Source organism: Ceratotherium simum, chromosome 21 (assembly GCF_057802395.1).
Source record: "Ceratotherium simum simum isolate JZ-2026a chromosome 21, ASM5780239v1, whole genome shotgun sequence".
Taxonomy (NCBI): Eukaryota; Metazoa; Chordata; class Mammalia; order Perissodactyla; family Rhinocerotidae; genus Ceratotherium; species Ceratotherium simum.
In genome coordinates, this window is record NC_141920.1 from 30,004,341 (window position 1) to 30,022,537 (window position 18,197).

General features: G+C 50.5%; 3 long non-coding RNA genes across 11 annotated transcripts in view; 1 reads left to right on the forward strand and 2 right to left on the reverse strand.

Annotated features, from left to right (window-relative positions):
• Window positions 1–2,093: 2,093 nt before the first annotated feature.
• LOC147914263 (uncharacterized) lies at window positions 2,094–5,673 on the forward strand. The gene is made up of 2 exons (XR_015555625.1): window positions 2,094–2,671; window positions 5,446–5,673. It is a non-coding gene; the product is annotated as an uncharacterized LOC147914263 (long non-coding RNA).
• A 314-nt stretch (window positions 5,674–5,987) lies between these two features.
• The window catches only part of LOC147914264 (uncharacterized), a 49,749-nt gene continuing 37,539 nt past the window's right edge, over window positions 5,988–18,197 (reverse strand). For 4 of the 9 annotated variants that reach the window (XR_015555622.1, XR_015555616.1, XR_015555617.1 and 1 more), the window contains 5 exons: window positions 12,044–12,200; window positions 11,836–11,893; window positions 10,116–11,737; window positions 6,642–6,724; window positions 5,988–6,539 (listed from right to left, as the gene is read on the reverse strand). This is a non-coding gene — a long non-coding RNA (uncharacterized LOC147914264). Of the gene's footprint in view, window positions 6,540–6,641; window positions 6,725–9,840; window positions 9,997–10,115; window positions 11,738–11,835; window positions 11,894–12,043; window positions 12,201–13,564; window positions 13,710–16,173; window positions 16,330–18,197 lie in introns of all 9 variants that reach the window. The other 5 variants (XR_015555619.1, XR_015555620.1, XR_015555621.1 and 2 more) reach the window with 5 other exon arrangements.
• On the reverse strand, window positions 15,132–16,167 carry LOC147914265 (uncharacterized). Its single transcript, XR_015555624.1, has 2 exons — window positions 15,966–16,167; window positions 15,132–15,293 (listed from the first exon to the last, which is right to left on the reverse strand). It is a non-coding gene; the product is annotated as an uncharacterized LOC147914265 (long non-coding RNA).

Below are 18,197 nucleotides of genomic sequence, written 5' to 3' on the forward strand. Positions count from 1 at the left end.
ATCGATATAATAAATGGTGGAATAAGCAAATAACAGAAGAATTCCAAATAACATATGCCCCCTCAAGGAGGTGGAGAATAACTCTAAGTGTGGGCAACGCATAGTGACTTCGTTTTACAGAGAACAATATGGAAAGGGAGAAGAAAAGACTAATATTCTAGTGGAGAAGCCTGGCAAACCGTGCCTCAGTTAGGTGATAAGGTTAAGATCATTAATGTCAAGTGATGTTGATGGCATGTTCACTCGATATAATGTGATGCAAAATGTCACAGTCACTCTCATGAGAAAAACAGTCTAATCATGGGAAAAACACCCGGCGAATTCAAATTGGGGGACATTCCACAAAAAAACCTGACCATTTGAGGAGTGCTGGTCATCTGTCAAGGTCATCAAAAACAAGGAAAGTGAGAAACTGTCACAGCCCAGAGGAGCCTAAGGAGCTATGATGTTTAAATGTAATATGGGATTCTGGATGGGATCCAGGAACAGAAAAAAGATGTTAAGATAAACTAATGACATCTGAACAAAGTATGGAGTTTAGCTAATAGTATGTATCACTATGGCTTCTTTAGTTGTGACAAATTCACCACAGTAATACAAGATGCTAACAAGAGGGGAAACTGGGTGTGGGGTCCACAGAAACTCTCTGTACTATCTTTGCAACTTTTCTGTAAATCTAACTATTATAAAATAAAAACATTATTTAAATACATTTTTTCATGACCACAATAGTTTATATCCCCTGTGTCATACCCTTTGCAATGTGACTTTGCCATTCCTCCTTTGGAGGACTGGTTTCCATCTCCCCACCTCTTGAATCTGTGCTAGCCTGTGATTTTCTTGGACCAATAGAATGTGATGGAACGTGATGCCGCTCATAGAGACTCCAGAGGTCTTGCACGTTGCTGGATGATGAGAGACACATGGCCCAGGGCCTCTTCTTAGCCAGCTGATAGCCAGCCAACTGACAGACGCGTGGTTGAGCCCATTCTTCCTAGACAAGCCAGCCCCCAGCAGACTCGCCCTCTGATCCCAGACACAAGGATCCAAGGCAAAATTAGCCCAGCCTGGCCCGGATCAGCAGGGCCACCAGTGATCCACATGAGCAATAACGAAAGCTTTTTGTTTAAAGCTTTTTGTTTGTTTTACAGCAATAGCTAAGTGATTCACTCAAACCCCAGCATATGTACAAGGTTATTTGTTGTAACACGGTGATTACAATTACAATGTTACAATGTTAATGGCTCATCAATAGAAGACTGATCAAGTAATTACAAGAGATCCATACAATGGAATATTATGCAGCTGTTCAAAAGCATGAGGCAGCCATGTGTGAATCAATATGGAACAAATTCCATGACACATTTTTAAGTGAAGCAGCAAGATGCAGAAGAGTATAAAGAGAAAGCTACTGATCCTGTAAAATATTTGTATTTGCATAGACTTTCTGATGGAGGATACACAAGAAGCATATGACAATGGCTGCCTCTAGGAAGGGGAACTGGGTGGCTGGGGAACAGAGTGGAAGAGAGACTTCTTTTCACTCTATTCTTTTCTTTTGAATCATGTAAATGTGTTATCTATTCAAAAATAAGCAGAAGAATGAAAAACACTCCTGTGCCTTTCAAATTCAGTCTATTATTCTCTATTCCCAAGATTCCCGAGATCTATCCTGACCACAAATAGCTGTGGGGGAACCAGGCTGCATTTTCTCCCTCCCCCTTCCAGACAGCCTCCACCACGTGCCAAGCGAAGCTTGTTTCTCTGGTTCACTTGTTTGTCAGCTTCACGGGAGCGGCACAACCTCGCCCGCCACTGGAGGGCAGCGTGAGGCCTCCTTCTCGGCTGGGAACTGCGGAGAGATCACGGTTGGCCCTGAAGAGCAGGCTGGCTCCTACAGAAAGGGCTCTGGCTTTCCGTATTTAAAAATAAATAAATAAGTAAAAATAATAATAATAATAAAATTCATCCCAGAACCCCATTCCAGGCACTGGAGCAGCCGGCCATACCTTTTCCCTTCCCAGGGCCAGCCAGTGCGTCTTCCGCGGGGCGGGGTGAGGGGAAGAACAGAGAGATGACGCGAAGCTCCTTGCCCCTCACCTCTACCCGGCTCTATAAAACCATTTGGGGAACTCGCCCTTCAGGCTGATGAAGACTAACAATCTTTATACTCAGGAGACCCGGGGGGTCTGCCACTGACCCCCTGTGCGACCTTGAAAAAGCTCCTTCCTACTTTGAACCTGTTCTGCATCTGTAAACTGGAAGTGATGATCATAAGAATGAATTAAGCACCTGATTTGTGACGTTGATTGAACTAAGCACCTTAGAGACTGTTTCAGTCCCATTTTACAGATGAGAAAGCTGACGCCTTAAGAAGCAGAGTAACTTGATCTCAGCAACACAGCTGGCAAGTAGTGGAGCAGGTTTTGAATCCAGGTTTCCCTGGCTCCTGAGCCCCTGCTCTCAACGCTTAACTTATCCTGCCTCCAAGGGCTGATGGGGCGTGGGGGGTGGGGTGATTTCAAAAGAGAGGTGGCTGAGAAAAAGGTTGGAAAGGGGCAACGGAGCCCATATTCTCTGAGCCCCTTCTGCGTGCCAGGCGCGCACACCTCAGGGAAGCTGCTGTCCCCTGGAGATGGCCTTGTGACATTCTCGCGCCCGGGTCGGACAGGTGAGGAGACCGAGGCCCGCCCTGCGGAGGAGCGGGCTGGGGGCCGGTGCCGGAGGCGCGGGGTGCCCGGCGGCGTCGCCCTGCTCCCGCGCCTCCGCGAACAGCCCAGATGAGTCGGCAGAAGCGCGCGCCGTCCAGACGGCGGTTTCCGCCGGCCGGGGAAGGGTCGGTCTGCGGGCCCTCGGTGCGCAGCGCCCTCTACCCACCCGCCGTCCGCCCAACCCGCTCCCGTCCCCGCGCGAGGAGGGGCGCACAGCTGTGGGGCGCTGGAGCGCACCGGGCACCCCCAAACGGGTCCTTCCAGCAAACGGAGTTCCTGTTTTCATGCTATTGCCTTTGTTCGCCCCCCGGGGACCGAGACGACGGAGCCGCAGCTGACGCGGGCTGCGGGCCGCTTTTCCGCCGTCGCTTCTGTGGGGTCTTGAAAGACAAACGCGCTGGGGACAAAAACGCCCGGCGCCGCGGAAACCGGCGGGAGCAGCGCTCCGAGCGCGTCTCTGGGCCGGTCTGGGAGAGCACTCTGCACCGCGCAGGCTGGTCCCCGCAGGCCCTCGCTCCGCTCCGAGCTACTCCACCCCTGCCTCAGTTTCCCCATCTGCACAGGGAGTGTTGTATCTAAGAGCTCAGCCCAGTGCCAGGTCCTTGTTGGAATTTGTTTATCCAGGCCCTGTGGGAGGCAGCGGGGAGCAGGGCAGGCAAGGAGACTGCAGTGGGGAGTTAGCGTTTCAGAGAGAGAAGGAAGACAATAAACGAGTAAAGAAATAGACAAGATAATTTCAAATAACAACGAGTGTTAATACAATAGCAAGCACAAATATACTGCTTATGCCAGGCTCTGTTCTAAATGCTGTAAATATGTGTGTTAGCTCGTCTAATCTCACAACAAACCTATGAGATAGATAAATTATCTATCCCTTTCACAAATGGGAAAACGGAGGTTGAATCATCAATTCAAGGAAAATGAGAAGTTGAATAATATATTCATGGGAAAACGGGTTGAACAATTTACTCAAGTGTCCAGTAGATAGTGGAAACCAGATTTGGACTCAGACAGTTGGCCCCTTAATCATTCCATTCTACCACTTCCCGGTGTGCTAGGTAGGACCTAAAATGTGGCATTATCAAGAGAGCACTGGGGCTAGAGGAGAGCTATTCTCAAAAGGGTGTCAGGGAACGTCTCTGTGTCGTGGGGCCATCTAAGCTGCCTGAATGATGAGAGGAACCAGCCATGCAAAGAGCTGGGTGCTCCGGGCAGAGGGAACAGCAAGAGCAAAGGCTTTGCGGGGAGAGGAATGGACTCGGTATATTTCAGAAATGTAAGGAAGGTCCAGGGGTCTGGAGCTGAGTGAGCAACAGCAAGAGGTGGGAAAGGAGATTGCAGATGGCCAGCCACCAGGCGGAGCAGGCTTTGCAGGTCTTGGCAAGGAGCTGGGATCTTATTCCAGGTGTGACGGGAAATCATGTTGCTGTGATGGCTGCAGGAGGTGTTGTGTGGATGAACGGGTTGGACTAGGTGGCAGAGGCCCTTCCTGCTCTGCCAGGCTTGGGCTGGAGGAGGAAGTTGATCACTCAGGCCTTTTACGTTTTTTTTTTTTTTTGCAGGGAGAGAGTCTCCCTGAGCTAACATCTGTTGCCAATCTTTCCCCTCCCCCTTTTTTTTTCCTCCCTAAAGCCCCAGTATGTGGCTGTATCCTGGTTATAAGTCGTTCTAGTTCTTCTTTGTGAGCCACCACCACAGCATGGCAACTGACAGATGGGTAGTGTGATTCTGCAACTGGGAAACAAACCCAGGCCGCTGAAGCGGTGAGAGCACCAAACCTAACCACTAGGCCTTCAGGGCTGGCTCACTCAGGTCTTAAACATGCCCCCTCCCACCTGATCTCCTGGCCTCTAGGAGATTCATGTTGACATTCACCAAGTCCCTAGACCTTGGTCTCCAGCACAAACTTGGAGACATCAGATCAGCTAAGCCCTCATCTTACAAATAGGAGTGAGGCTGAGGCCCAGACTGAAGGAATGCGTCCCCACCTTTCTAAGGTCAGGGAAGGTGTCTGCTTCATTCACTGATGCATGCCCCCCTTAGACCCAGGCAAGAGGGACCCTACCCTGGTCCTCATGTTTTAAAAGGCCTCTCTCTGGCCATCCTCCAGCTGCATATGTCCCCATGGGGCCAAGGCAACATACTCACCCAAGCCTGCGCCCCCTTTGTAGACATACTCCGTTTTTCCAGAATCCCTGAGTTCCCTGCCCAAAGGTCCCAAGCCTGCTTCCAGGGCCTGTGCAGGCCTCTTTCCAGTTTGTTCTCTGGAGGCAGAACCCTAGGCCCAGGGTTTAGCCAAAGGGCAGTGTGGAGCATGGGGGTGAAGGGAGCGTGGACAGGCAGCCTGGGGTGTCTACACACATGCATGTGGGTCTGCACGGTGCAGGGTGGAGCTGGGGATGAGAAGGGAAGGGGGCAGACTAGAGGCCAGGGGATGGGGGCCAGCTCTCCCCCCTCCACTCTACGTTTCAGTGCAGACGTCTGAGGAGTCTGAGGTTTCCAAATGCAACCTGGCCTTCCAGGTTGTTACGAAGTGACATTCATGGCGGAGAAGGATAGGACATTTTAAAAACAGTGTATTAGCTTGATTTATAACGTTTAAATATTTAGATTTTGGGGGTGAGTGGGGCCCAGGCTCCACCAATATCAGGAGCGGGTCTAGCCTAGCGCACCAAAGATAGTCAATATTTATCAAATAGATGGATTAATCTCATTTAACTTAATCCTCACACAGGCTGTACAAGGGAAATAGCATCGTCTGCGTTTTATTGATGAGGAAACTAAGGCTCGGAGAGATTTCGTGACTGGCCCAATTCATCACGTTACAAAGTAGCAGAACTGAGCCTCCAGCCCTAACACGTCTGACGCCGTGTCTGATTCCAAAATCCACTGCAATTGGTTCATGACAAGTTCACACCCATTATGAACACATTAAATATATTATAACTGCTTGAGCATGTCACTTGTAGGTCTAAAGCACTGTTTATATTACATGAAAATGGCCTTCTCTTCTTGATTCTTACTTTATCCTCTCAGGCACTTTAGAAGCTAATAGGACAGAAGCTAATGCTCCACTTAACAAGGTGGGGAAACTGAGGCCCTGAGCCATAGCCTAAGGTATCATCAAGGCTTAAACAGATAGGGTTTACTTTTCTTGTGTAACAAGAAATCTGGAGGTGGCCAGACCAGGGCTGCTGCAATTGTTGCATCATCCTCAGCAAACAGCTTCCTCCTTACGGTCTGTTCAGGTTATTTATTGCTACTTAACAAACTACCCCAAAACAACATCCATTTTATTATTTTCTACAGTTTTGTAGGTCAGAAATTTGGGCAGGGCTCAGCTGATCCATCTTTCTGATCCACGGGTGTCAACCACTCACTCAGTCATATTCAGCTGATGGTTGGGCTCATCTGGAGGGTCAAGATGGTTTTACTGGGGTGCCTAGGGCTTTGGTGGGGATGACTGAAACACTTAGCTCAGCTGGGTCCCTCTCCCCTTCCATGGAGCCTCAGGGCCTCTCCGGGTGGTCTCTCCAGCAGAGTGGTTTGACATTTTTCCATGGCGGTTCATGAATCCAAGAGGCCATAGCAGAAGATGCCAGTGCTCTTAAGGGCTAGGCCTAGAATTGGCAGAGCATCATTTCCACTATACTCTGTTGACCCAAGAAGTCACAGGCCAGCCCAGATGCAAGTGGAGGGATAACAAACTCTTCCAAATAGACTCTTCCTCTCGAAGGAAGGACAGTCAAAGAATCAGCAGCTATCTTTAATTCACCACATGGTCCAAGATGGCTGCTTGAGCTCCAGTCATCATATTTCAAATTCCAGCTGGCAAAGAAGAGAGGAATGACATATATACTTTCTCTTTTAAGACATTTTCTAGAAGTCACACAAAACGTTTCTCATTGGCAAGAACTCACATGGCCATACCTAGGATATGGAAGGGAAGCAGGGAACTGTAGTCTTCATCCCAGGCTGTCATGTGCCCAGCCGAAAATTAGGGATTCTATTGACTAAGGAAGAAGGGGAGAGTGGATATTGAGGAACAACTAGAAATCTGTTCCACCGTTGGATTTTTTGTACCAACAGCCAAACACATTCCTAATGGACATGTTTCATTTCCAATCTTTTCCCTCCTAGTGCATCCCCCACATTGTCACCAAAATAATCTTTCCTTTTTAATTATGTTTTATGTTCGTAAAAGGTAAATCTTTTCATCATTCCCATGCCAACGGCCAGTGGCTGAAGTTTTTTGTGTGAGGGCCATGGGATTTGTAAGGCCTGAAACAACAGTAATAGCATCTGCCACACACCAGGCACAAGCACGATATGAACGTATCTTACTCGATCTTCACAGTAACCCGATAAGAGAGGATCACATAGAGGAAACAGAAGCCCAGTGAGGTTAAGTGACTTTCCCCAGGCCACACATGAGTAGGTGCAGGGTGGAGATTCAGATCCTTGTCTGTCAGATTCCAGGGATGTGCTGAGGCCCCCACACATGTGAAGCCCGGGGACCACTGACTGGTAACCACCCTGGAGCATGGGCAAGGGCCATGCTTGGCACGTGGGTGTTAGAAGAGGCAAACGTGAGCCTGTAGGTGCCCCTCCTCCCTGCCATCCTCTGGTCCAGAAGCCTGCACCAAGCCCCAGCATATTTCATGAAATTAAACTGGCACCAGGACTTCATGCATTCCATTTCCCTTACACCCTGAAGGAAGCCCAGCCCCTGAGTAGGAGACTTTGCAGAACTGGCTGTGCTGCTAAACAGTGGTCAGGGGACAGGCCCAGTGATCGCCCGGCTTCTCTGGGCCCAGTTAAATGAGGCGCCTTCCAGCTCTGAGGTTCTGTGTTCTGACCCCAGGTTCTTCTTGCCTTGACTTCACCCCACTTGAGAACATTGGGTGGCTCCCAGATCCCCTCGGGTTCAGTTTTACCCTGCGGGGGGGTGGAGGAGGTTATGGGACAGCAAACCTGGATTCACATCCTGGTTCCATCCCTTCGGTGAGTCTCAGTTCCTGCATCTGTCAAATGGGAGCAATAACCCCTGCTCTGCTAACTTACCCAGGTGCTGAGGACCACACAGGATGAGGGATAGGAATGGTCTTTGCAGACCAGAGCTGGTGAGGCACGCAGAACCCACTTCAGCCCACTGCATTTAGGGGACTAGACATTCGTCCCCTTGGAGGGCAGGGAGAGCTGAGGGGTCAGGGGCAGGGAGAGTGCTGCACCTGCCGGGGAGTTCCTGCCCACGACCTCACAGAGAAGTGGCCCAGAGTGGGCATTTACACATAGGTGCCTGTCACGGGGTACAGTGACTCAGGGCAACGGTTCTGGAACCAGACAGAGGTGTGTTTGAGGGGCTCTTGGACAAGTCACATAACTTCTCTGTACCTCCATTTTCACATGTATAAGGTGGGACCGGAAAGGGAGCCTATCTCTTTGGGATTTCGTGGAGAATTGAATGAGAACATGCCTTTAAATCACCTCACTTAGTGCAGATACTGTCCAACTAGTAATAATGACAACAATAATTAACTTTTCTTGAGCTCTAATTAAATACTGTGCTGTAAGTGTTTCATTGATCAGATTATATACTCCTCAGCACAACCCGAAGATGTAGTTGACATTATTATTCTCCACTTGTAGTTGGAGAGGTGGAGGTACAGTTAGGTTGAATGAGCCGCCCAAGGTCACTGCGAGTGGAGGAGGCCGGGTTTAAACCCAAACCCAGGCTGCCTGACCCAGACTCCACCTTAATCCATGTGCCAGTGCTGTTATAATTACTGTTGCCGTTACTATTGTGGACCTTATATTCTGTACCCATAGCGTCTCCACAACTACCACAACAGCTGATTGGAGCAGGAGAAGTCACCTGACCCAAAGGCTGCCAAACTATAGGCTAGCCAACAGCCAATGATATAGCCTGATGCAAAAGCTCCACCCAGCAGGGCTGAGTGCAATTAACTAAACCAATCAGCACCAATCCTGGCTCCCATTTGGATCTGAATTGCAGAGAGTTGGGACAATGCATAAAAGCTAAAAGACCCAACAAGATCAGATAATGCAAAGACAATGTGATGGTGCAGGGGCAATGAGTAAGCCAAAACCCTGGGAGAGAGAAAGGGAGCAGAGAGGAAGAGGAGGTGAAGACCAGCAGACCCTTGCTGTGGAGGGGTCACGAACCAACTCAGTCCCTGGAGCACTGGGTCCTGAATGAGTTCCCAGTGGCTAAACCACATTTTGTGAGGCGTGGTCACAATTCCTGCCCTCTAATCCCCCCATGTATCTTTACAACAACTCCCAACTCAATGGCTGAAGTTAACCTGAGAGTTTCTGCTCTTTTCAACTAAAATCAGGCTAGCTCAGCCTTCACATTTAACCTTCAGGTAAATGCTAAGAATTGGAAGAGGCAAATGGAGAGGAGGAATATAGGACATCCCTCTATGACCCCCAGGCCTGACACTGGCCCAAGGCCCAGAAAAACAGCCCGGCCCAGTTCCTGCTACACGGGGACCCGAGGCCAGTCCTTGGTCCACATCTCCATCTACGATCATGCTCTTATGCTCTGCACCCAGACTCATGTGTCCAGCAGATGACTCCACATCTGCATTTTGTGTTGTCCAGGCATCTCAGATCTGTCCAAAATAGAGCTCCCAACCATCCCTCCAAAACCCACCGCTCCTGCAGGATTTCCATTCCAGGAAGTGCCAACCGCACAATTCTAGTTGCTGAAATCAAACAGGTGTCATCCCTGACAGCTCTCCTCGTCTCATACGCCAACATTCCTTTGTCAACAAATCCTCTTGGCTCTACCTTCCAAACGCATCCATAAACTGGCCACTCCTGACCATGCCCGGCGGGACCACCCTGGTCTGAGCCGCCATCCTCTGTCCCCTGGGATGACTGCACCACCCCCTGTTCTGTCCTTGCCTTCTACGCTTGTTCCCCACTCAGCAGCCAGAGAGATCCCGTTAAAACAAAAGCCAGATCTTTCACTCTTCTTGTTAAAAACTCACCAATCGCTCCCCTTCTCACTCAGGAAAAGCAAAGGTCTTTACAAAGGGCTTCATGTCTTGCACGCCTAGCCTCACCAGTTTCCCCAACAGACCCGCCTCCCTGATCTCACCTGCCAGCCCTGTGCCCCACTCTCCTCCACTCCAGCCACACGAGATGCTCGCTGTTCCTGGAGGGAGCACTCCTACCCCGGGGCCTCTGCGTGTGCTGTTCCCTCGGCCTGGAGTGCTCCTCCCGCATGGCTCCTCCCTCACCTTCTTTGGGTCACCTAGGCAGAAGGGCGTTCCCTGGGCACCTTATTAACAATTGCCGCCCACCCCAGTCTCCTTCCCCTGCTTTATTTTCCTCTGTAGCACGTGACTCGCTCTGACATGCTATGTATCTTACTGTTTATTGTCCGGCCCCTGCTCTGGAGTTCAGCTCACGTGGGGAAGCATCTTCAGCCATGGTGTTACCTCTGTGTCCCCACGGCCTAGAACACAGCGTCCGGCATGGAGAAGGTGCCCAGTGAATCTCTGCCAGATGGGCAAAGAAGCACACATAAGAGGACTTCCCGAGACATCCCGGCCCAGCTGCCACCCTTGGGGGGTTCCCACGCCTGTCCCCTTGCTTCCTTGATCCTTGTGGGGGTCAGCCCCAAGGCCCTGTCCCCAAACATGAGAACCAAGGAGGAATTAGTCCAAACAGGTGGGGATTTCTTTTTAAACATAACTTTTTTTTCCCTTAACACAAAAGTCTTTGTGTCTCAGCTGTTGGCTCTTCTGACAAAGCCCACCCCACCCTGAGAGCTTGGTGCTGGACTCTGTGTTCCCGCCAAGGATCCGCTGTCGCAGGATCACTGTGAGCAGGGCTGGCTTTACAGGCGGTTCCGGGAAGCTGGGGTGCGTCACCTCGCTGGGCACACACCTCACAACCCCCCCCGCCCCCTCCCCAGGAAGGACTCAGTGTAGATAACTGGTGAGGCTAGTGACAGATAATGGGTCATTGTACTATTCTCTCCATTTTTCTGTGTTTTGAAAATTTCCTTTAAAAGAAAAAAGAAGTGTTTTCTCTGAGGTTCCTTCTCCCCCGCACATCCCCAGAGGACTTCCTCATGCCCTCCCACCATCACCCACCCCACAACTTCTCTTTTCCCCTCCTTCTGGTGTGAGGAGGGAGCAGTTCAGTTCTGCTTACCAGCTGCCTCTTGATGCTCTGGAGTCGTCTGGGGACATTTAAAAACCTTTGATGCCAGTTGGCCCCCCACTCCCCAAGATTTGGAACCAAATGGTCTGGTGTAGGGGTGCTGCGCACTGAGTGTTGATAAACGCTCCCTAGGTAACTCTGGCACTTTCCAGAGTTGAGCAACCATCTTGTCAACCCAGAACCATCCCTGATTCTTTGCGGCACCAAGAGGCCTCCTATTAATAGGGCCTCCTTGGAAGGCAGGTTGACACCACCTTTTGTCACCTGAGCCCATCCCTGGGGTCCCACAGCAACCGCCTAAGGGACTTGAAGAGTTGCTTCTTCCAAACCCAGACGATGTGCTCCATTCACCACAGGGTGCCTGGTGGATGATACTCTTTCCGCTATCCTATGACACATGGGTTCGCCGTCACCATTTAGAAGGTGCAGAGAAGCTCACAGGAGCTGACCACAGCCCCACTTCAGGCCCAGGCCCAGGAATTCATGAACAGAAAGGATCCATTGTCCCAGCATCACTTTAAGGGAACAGCTAAAAGATACATTCAAAGGGCTCTGATGATAATGAGTATGCTAATGTGATTTCCATTGGGTGCCTGTGCTACCTCTAAAAACGCTGTCTGACCTTCCTCGTGGATTCAAAGCTTTCATTGAAGTCAACGGGGGATTTAGGTTAAAATAACATTAAAGTTATCACTTAAATGGATGAAACTGGGGAGTTGTCAGTGAAAGGTGAGTTTCCCATTGGCCCTGACACTGCTGACCTTGAGGGGGAATCCCAGGCCCTGGAAGGTTGTGAGCAGAGCTTCTGGCCAGGCAGCTGGTGCCTTCGGGGGGACCGAGACAGCAGGTGTTAAATGGGGGTCTCTTTTACATGACAAATGAGCTCTGGAGGCCTGGGTTCAAACTCAAGCTCTCTACTCACCGGCCAGGTGACCTTGGCAAGGCAAATCCTTTGTCTGGTTGAGCCTCAATTTCCCCATCTGTAAAATGGCATAGAAGAAACCTACCTTGCAGAGTTGCTTCCAAGGTTAAAGAAGTATGTATGTGGGAGGGGTCAGGAGCTCCCTACCCTCCCACCAGAATCCCAGGCTCCCATCTCCCAGCGCTTCCCCCCTTCACTCAGCACATACTTATGAAGTGCTTCCTGGGTACCGTGCACTGTTTGGGTGCTGGGGATTCAGCTGTGAGCAAAACAGATGAAATCTGCTCTCAGTGGAGCTGCCGTTCTGGTGGGGGAGACAGACACCAGACACACAAACAGGCATAGTCAGTAAATGGTGATGAGTGCTGTGGAGAAGGAAAAGAAGAGAGGTGCTTAATGAAAGGGGCAGATCTTTAGAATCAGACAGACCCTAATTCAAATCCCAGCTCACCCCTTGCCGCTGGGTAACCCTGGGGAAAGTGATTTTATCTCCCCAACACTCTCCTCATACATTCAATGAGATCCATTGATCATTCATCCACCCATTGAACAAATATTTACAGAGTTCTGTCTTGTGTCAAGCATTCTTTTGAGTGCTGGGGAGGCCACAATGAATAAACAGACAAAAATTCTTGCCCTTGGGAGCCTGAACTCTGGAGGAGAGAAATAGACACTGAACAAATATACACATATTGGAGGATGAAAGAAAATAAAGCAAGGTGAGGGGTAGAGAATGATGGCGAAGGATGCTATTTTATGTTGGGTGGTCACTGGAGGCCTCTCTGAGGAGGTGACACAATGGGAGGCCTGAAGGACCTGGGGTGTTAGCCCTGCGGGCATCTGGAGGAAGAGCATTTCCAGCCAGAGGAGAAAGCAAGAGCAAAGGCCCTGAGGTAAGCCCGTGCATGGCTGGTGGGAGGATTAGAGAACCAGAGACAAAGTATGGGATGCACCTGGCATGGCACCTGGCTCAACAGATAGCAATTACTATCTGTGCCCCTTTCATGAAAAATGGGGGCATAAGTCATTTTCCACTGTCATTAAACTTCTTGAGGGCTCTGCAGATTGACAACTTTTTCATTCGCTTTTCTTGTTTTCTGAGTGAGAACCAGCGAGTCAAACTCCCCAGCCCACCTGCCAGCCCACCCTTTCTGTCTTCAGTCTGAAGCCAACAGGCGTGTTTGACATGTGGTAGTGGCACTAGGGGGAGAGAGGGTGTAAGGAATGATGGTCATTAAATAATAATGGCAGCATCTTGCATTTCTTTCCTCTCCATAGCCTCACAAATTAGACGCCCTGGAAATGCTGTGCCCGTCGCCAAGATGCGCCTCCATCTGGGGTGGAAGGCAACATCTGCTAAACAGCTGCATCTAGTTTAAGAGCTGGTACTTAATTGAATTGCTCAGCTCTGCTTGGGGCGGGCAGAGCTGAGAAGGAAGGGGCGGACCCAGTCACAAGCATATATTCCACCTCTCCCCAAGTTGACCCACCTCCTCTCCCACAGTGGCCCTCCACACACCTGTTGATCCCGCCAACCCCGACATCTACACCTTTCTGGGACATGCCACGCTCGTTCATGCTACCTCCTTGCCTTTACTCAAGCTGTCCCCCTGCCAAGAACACTCTCCTCCTGCCTGTCTAGCTCCTCCATGTCCTTCAAAAGGCCCAACTCAAACACCAACATCTCCTCCAGGAGGCCTTCTCCAACTCTGCCGGCTCAGTGAATTACCTCCCATGAGCTGTCGCAGCACGTTGTGCATTCCTTCACCAGAGAATTCAGACCATTATCTTGCGATGCCATGTACCCTGCCATTTCGTGAGCTCCTTATAGTTGGTTACCATGTTTAATTCATCCTTGTAATCCCAGCGTTGTGCTGGACTCCCAATAGACACATAAGTTGGTTAATAAATGGATGGATGGATGGATGGATGGATGGATGGATGGAGGGAAGAGGGAGAGAAGAAAGAAGGGATAAATGAACAAACAGATGCATTGCCACTGTCTAACTCCAAGCCCCCATCATTTCTCGTTGGGACAAATACCAGTCTCTTACTGGTCTTCCAGCTTCCACTCTTGCCCACAATAGTCCATTCTACTCAGAGCACTCAGGGATCTTTTAAATATGGAATTACATTATATCACTCCTCTGTTTAAAACCTTCCAGTAGGTTCCAGATTCCTAACCCTAGCCTACAAACCCCTATAGGATCCAGCCCCTTCCTGCCCTTCTTATCTCATTTTCCTACACTCCAACTGCTTTGGGAACCAGCCAAGCTCTCTTTCTCACCTCAGGACCTTTGAATCTTCTGTTCCCTCTGACTGGGACTCGCTTCCCTTGGCTGTCTGTAAACCTGGCATCTTCTTAGTCTTCAGGTCCAGTTCTAATGCCACCTCCTCAGAGAGGCCCCTTTCTTTACCCTTCAAGTTAAAATATCTACCATCTTGATCCCCAAAGGCAAAGGGAGTCTGGTCCAGCCAACTAGGGCTTTGGCTGCTGAAATCCAGCCGGCTCCCCAGATCATCAGCCTCACCTGGTAAGGACCTCTCCCCAGGGCTAGCCACAAGCCACCCCTTCCCCTGGGGGCTCACTCGTCTCCATCAACCAAAGATCCTTCATGAATGGGCTTGTCTGGAACTGCTGCAATTAAACCATCAGAGCAACATTGGACCATTTGTTTACTACGGCACTTAGAGCTGGAATGGCTGCTTGTTTTGACAGTTTCTATTTTCAGCTCCATTTCCTAGGGGTAGCAAGCAGAGGGTGGGCAATGAATCCTGGTCTATTCAAGTAAAAAGATGCTTCAGTGAATCCTAGAATTTCAGAGTTACAGAATTCTAGAATCATTATCATGGAATGTGAGAGCAGTAAAAATCCGTAATTTTTCTTATTGGTTCCTAGATTCATGGGATTCTAGAATCTTACACAACAGAAAATAGAATCTTAGTGTCAAATGAGTTTAGACTCAAAGTCATAGACTGATGGAGTCTTAAGAGATTCTCTCACTTGGTTGAGTTCTCTGCTCCAGGATCATCTCCTCAGAAAACCTTCTTTGATGGATGACCTTATCCACAATGTACCCCACACCCACGCCCAAACGCTGCCCTCTCTACTGTTTTATTCTGGTTCATTTGTTTGGTAGCGCTGATCACCACCTAACATCTGATATCTTTCTTTGCTTATTTGCTTATTCCCTGCCTCCCCCACACGTTAAATTGAGGTCAGCACCTCTGTTTTGTTCACTGCTTAGAAAGTACTTAGAACAATGCCTGGCATGTAGTAAAGACTAAAAAAAAAGTCCATTCATCCAAAATAGTTATTGAGTCCCCACTTCACGCTGGCCCCTTGGAGATGATCTTGTCTGAGGATGGTTGGTAGGTCTCATTTTGCACTGCAAATCTGGTTGATAGTAGGCACCCAGAGGCTGTGCTGGGAAGGATTCTCTGGGCTCATCCAAGCTCTGTGGGGGAGGGCGATCAGTTAGCAATGTCTGGCATGGACCCAGCAACGAGAGAGGCAGGAATTTCTGCTCTGGCCTCTACTCTTACACTTAACAAAACTGAGGTCCAGAAGGGGAGGGGAGTTCACCAGGGTCTGCAGCTTAGGGGTGCTGCAGCCAGGATTAGGACCCTCCATCTCATGTCTCTGCTCTCCAGCCCCAACTCACAGCACTGGCTCCTGAGCCTGAGTCTCTCCCTTGGGCACAGGTTTAATGTCCTCCCCCACCCCCAGCCTTTCGGCTTTCCCTCCTCCCAGGCCTTCCCAGGAGTAAGAGGCTGCTGGACTCCCTGGCCCTGAACCCCAGCCTGGGAACCCAATTCTGGAACACTGCCTGAACGCACAAACCAGTTATTTTTAAAAATCCAAAAAGGAAAGGAAGAAAGAGAAAACTCAGTGCTGCAGTCTCTGCACCAGCCCCGGCTGAGAGAATAGAGACTTGAAAGGAACAAAGGGTTTCCTCAAACACGGCAGATCAAGGGCTTGGCTTGTGTGGAAACCGGTAACCGACCACCGCGCTTTGTGACAGATCCCTCAGAAGGCAGCGGCCTCTGTTCCTGCGGAGGTTTGGGCCCGGAGGGGGCGGGGGGCAGGGGACACCCTCCCCACCCCAACCCCAAGTCAGGCTGCTTACAATCATAGACTTCGAGAACTCTTGGATGTTAGGGCCTCAAAGGCCCTAATAGAACCTGAAATCTCATACCCTCTCCATCAGACGGGCAGGCAGAAGCCCTGGAGGGCTCAAGGGCACTCAGGGAGCCACGGGCCAGTGCACTTCCCTCCTGACCAGGTCCCCTTACTCCTGGAGTGGAGACCCGTTAAGTGCACCCAACCCCACTCACCTCTTGCACCCACCACAGCTGCCTGGGAAAGCCTTCTCGGGAACTCTCCCAGCCACGATAATTTCCTGTTCCCTTCCTCCCTCGAATTTCCCGTTTTGAGGTGCCTGTGGGCTATGGGTTTTACCCCCAGGTCTCCAGAGTCAGCATTGGTCAGTTCTGAGGTCACAGAAGGGTTGGAGTTGAGCCCTGGACTCCAGGATGGGTGACATTAACCGATTCATGTGAGGTGGAGCGCATCGCATCACCAGGTGCCGTGCCAAGCCCCTCACAGGTGCCACCTCATGCCGGCAGCACAACAACCCTACTATGTAGGAATCATTATCCCCATTTTTCAGATGAGAAAACCAAGACTCCAAAGACTGGATAACGTGTCTAAGATGACACAGAAGTGATTGGCAGAGCTGATGCTTGAACTCGGGTCCATCCACCTCCTAAGCCAGTCTCCCATTAACCTCTCCCCTCTGCCCCCACTTGTCCCCTGTGTATCAAAGGTCGGCAGTGCTTAACCTGAGTCATGGGACTGGGGCAGGCGCCAGTGGCGCCAGGCTGGGAGTGAGGAGCTTCCCTCCCTCGGACGCCATCCTGCACAGGAGTCACACGTTCGTCCCCAGCACAAGTCTGCCTTCAGCCTGAGGGTGGCAGGGGCTCCTCCGGTCACCCCGTGTGTCGCTGTCTCTCTGTGTCTCTTTCCTATGGCTCTTTGCTACGCCACCTGTCAGTCTGTGTCATCTGCACGGTTTTCTGCCTCTGGATCCCTGTGGTCTCCTCTAACCCTCCCAGTTTCTCCCTTCCTGTCTCCCCTTCCTCTCTGCATCTGTGTGCTGCCTTCTCTCTCTGTGTTCTATGTCGCCTTTATTCTTGGGCTCTAGCTGTGTCTCTCTTTTTCCCCAGTCCATCTCTGTGTTTTTATACGTCTCTCTCTTTCCCCCCAGAGCTGTTTCTCTCTTGTTCTCACTCTGTCTCTCTTCTCTCCCTCTCTGCTTTCTCTCTCTCACACTCTCTTTCTGTCTCTCTCGCTCTCACTGTCTCTCCCTCTTCCTTCTTCTCTCTCTCTCTGTCTCTGTCTCTCCAGCCTTCCTCACCTTCCGTCTCCCCACCCCTCCTGAGCCTGCCCCTTCTCTCTCACACCCTCACACTGACACATAATATTCCAGCAAATCTCAGCTTAGCTGTAGAGGGGCCAGGAGGGACAGGTCAGGGGTGCTCCAGAAGGCGGATTTGCGGGAGGACGGGGGTGTCATGTTACAGAGAACCGAGCCAGCCTCCTCCTCCTCTTCCTCAGAAGTGACTGGTCGCTTTCCTGGGAGGCAGATGAGAAAGTCCCTGAATAGGGATTTAAAGCACTAAGCTCTAATTCCTTCATTTTAATATTTATAAAGAGAGAAAGGGGATAATTTCAGGAAGATCATTTCAAGGCGAAAACCCACATACTTTCAATAGAATTATTCCAAAAGCCCCTTTCCAGCTCATTGGAGTGTATAATTTTGTAAGTTAAAGACACAAGGCCTGGTTTCCAAGTTCCCTAAAATGACGCAGCTAAGTGAGGGCCGGAAAGGAAGTGTAAGAGGAGAAGGGGCGGATGGCAACAGAGAAAAGAGACAGGCCTGTGCCAGGGCCAGGCTGGGCCACATCTGGGCCAAGGGGACGGCAGAGGCCAGCGTCCCTGCCCGACCCTCCTCTCCCCTGCCTGGGTCCCTCAACAAACCAGCCAAACTCAGGGCATAACCATTGTCAAATACCCGTCCCCAATCCTGAGACCTCTGAGTCCAGACTATAGAGCCAGCTGCCCATGCAGAGGGCCCCCAGGCTCCTCACAAGGGGTGTCAGAGCTGCTGCCACCATCTTCCTCCCCAAACCTCTTCCGTCCTTTGCCTTCATCTCAACCATCAAGTTGCACGAGCTGGCAATCTGGGAGTCAGCCTTGGGTCCTCCCTCACCCCTGCCACTTCTAGTAGATTCTACCACCTCATCTGGAATCTCCCTCCATCCACACTCCCATTGCCCAAGGTTGGGCCTCAGCATTG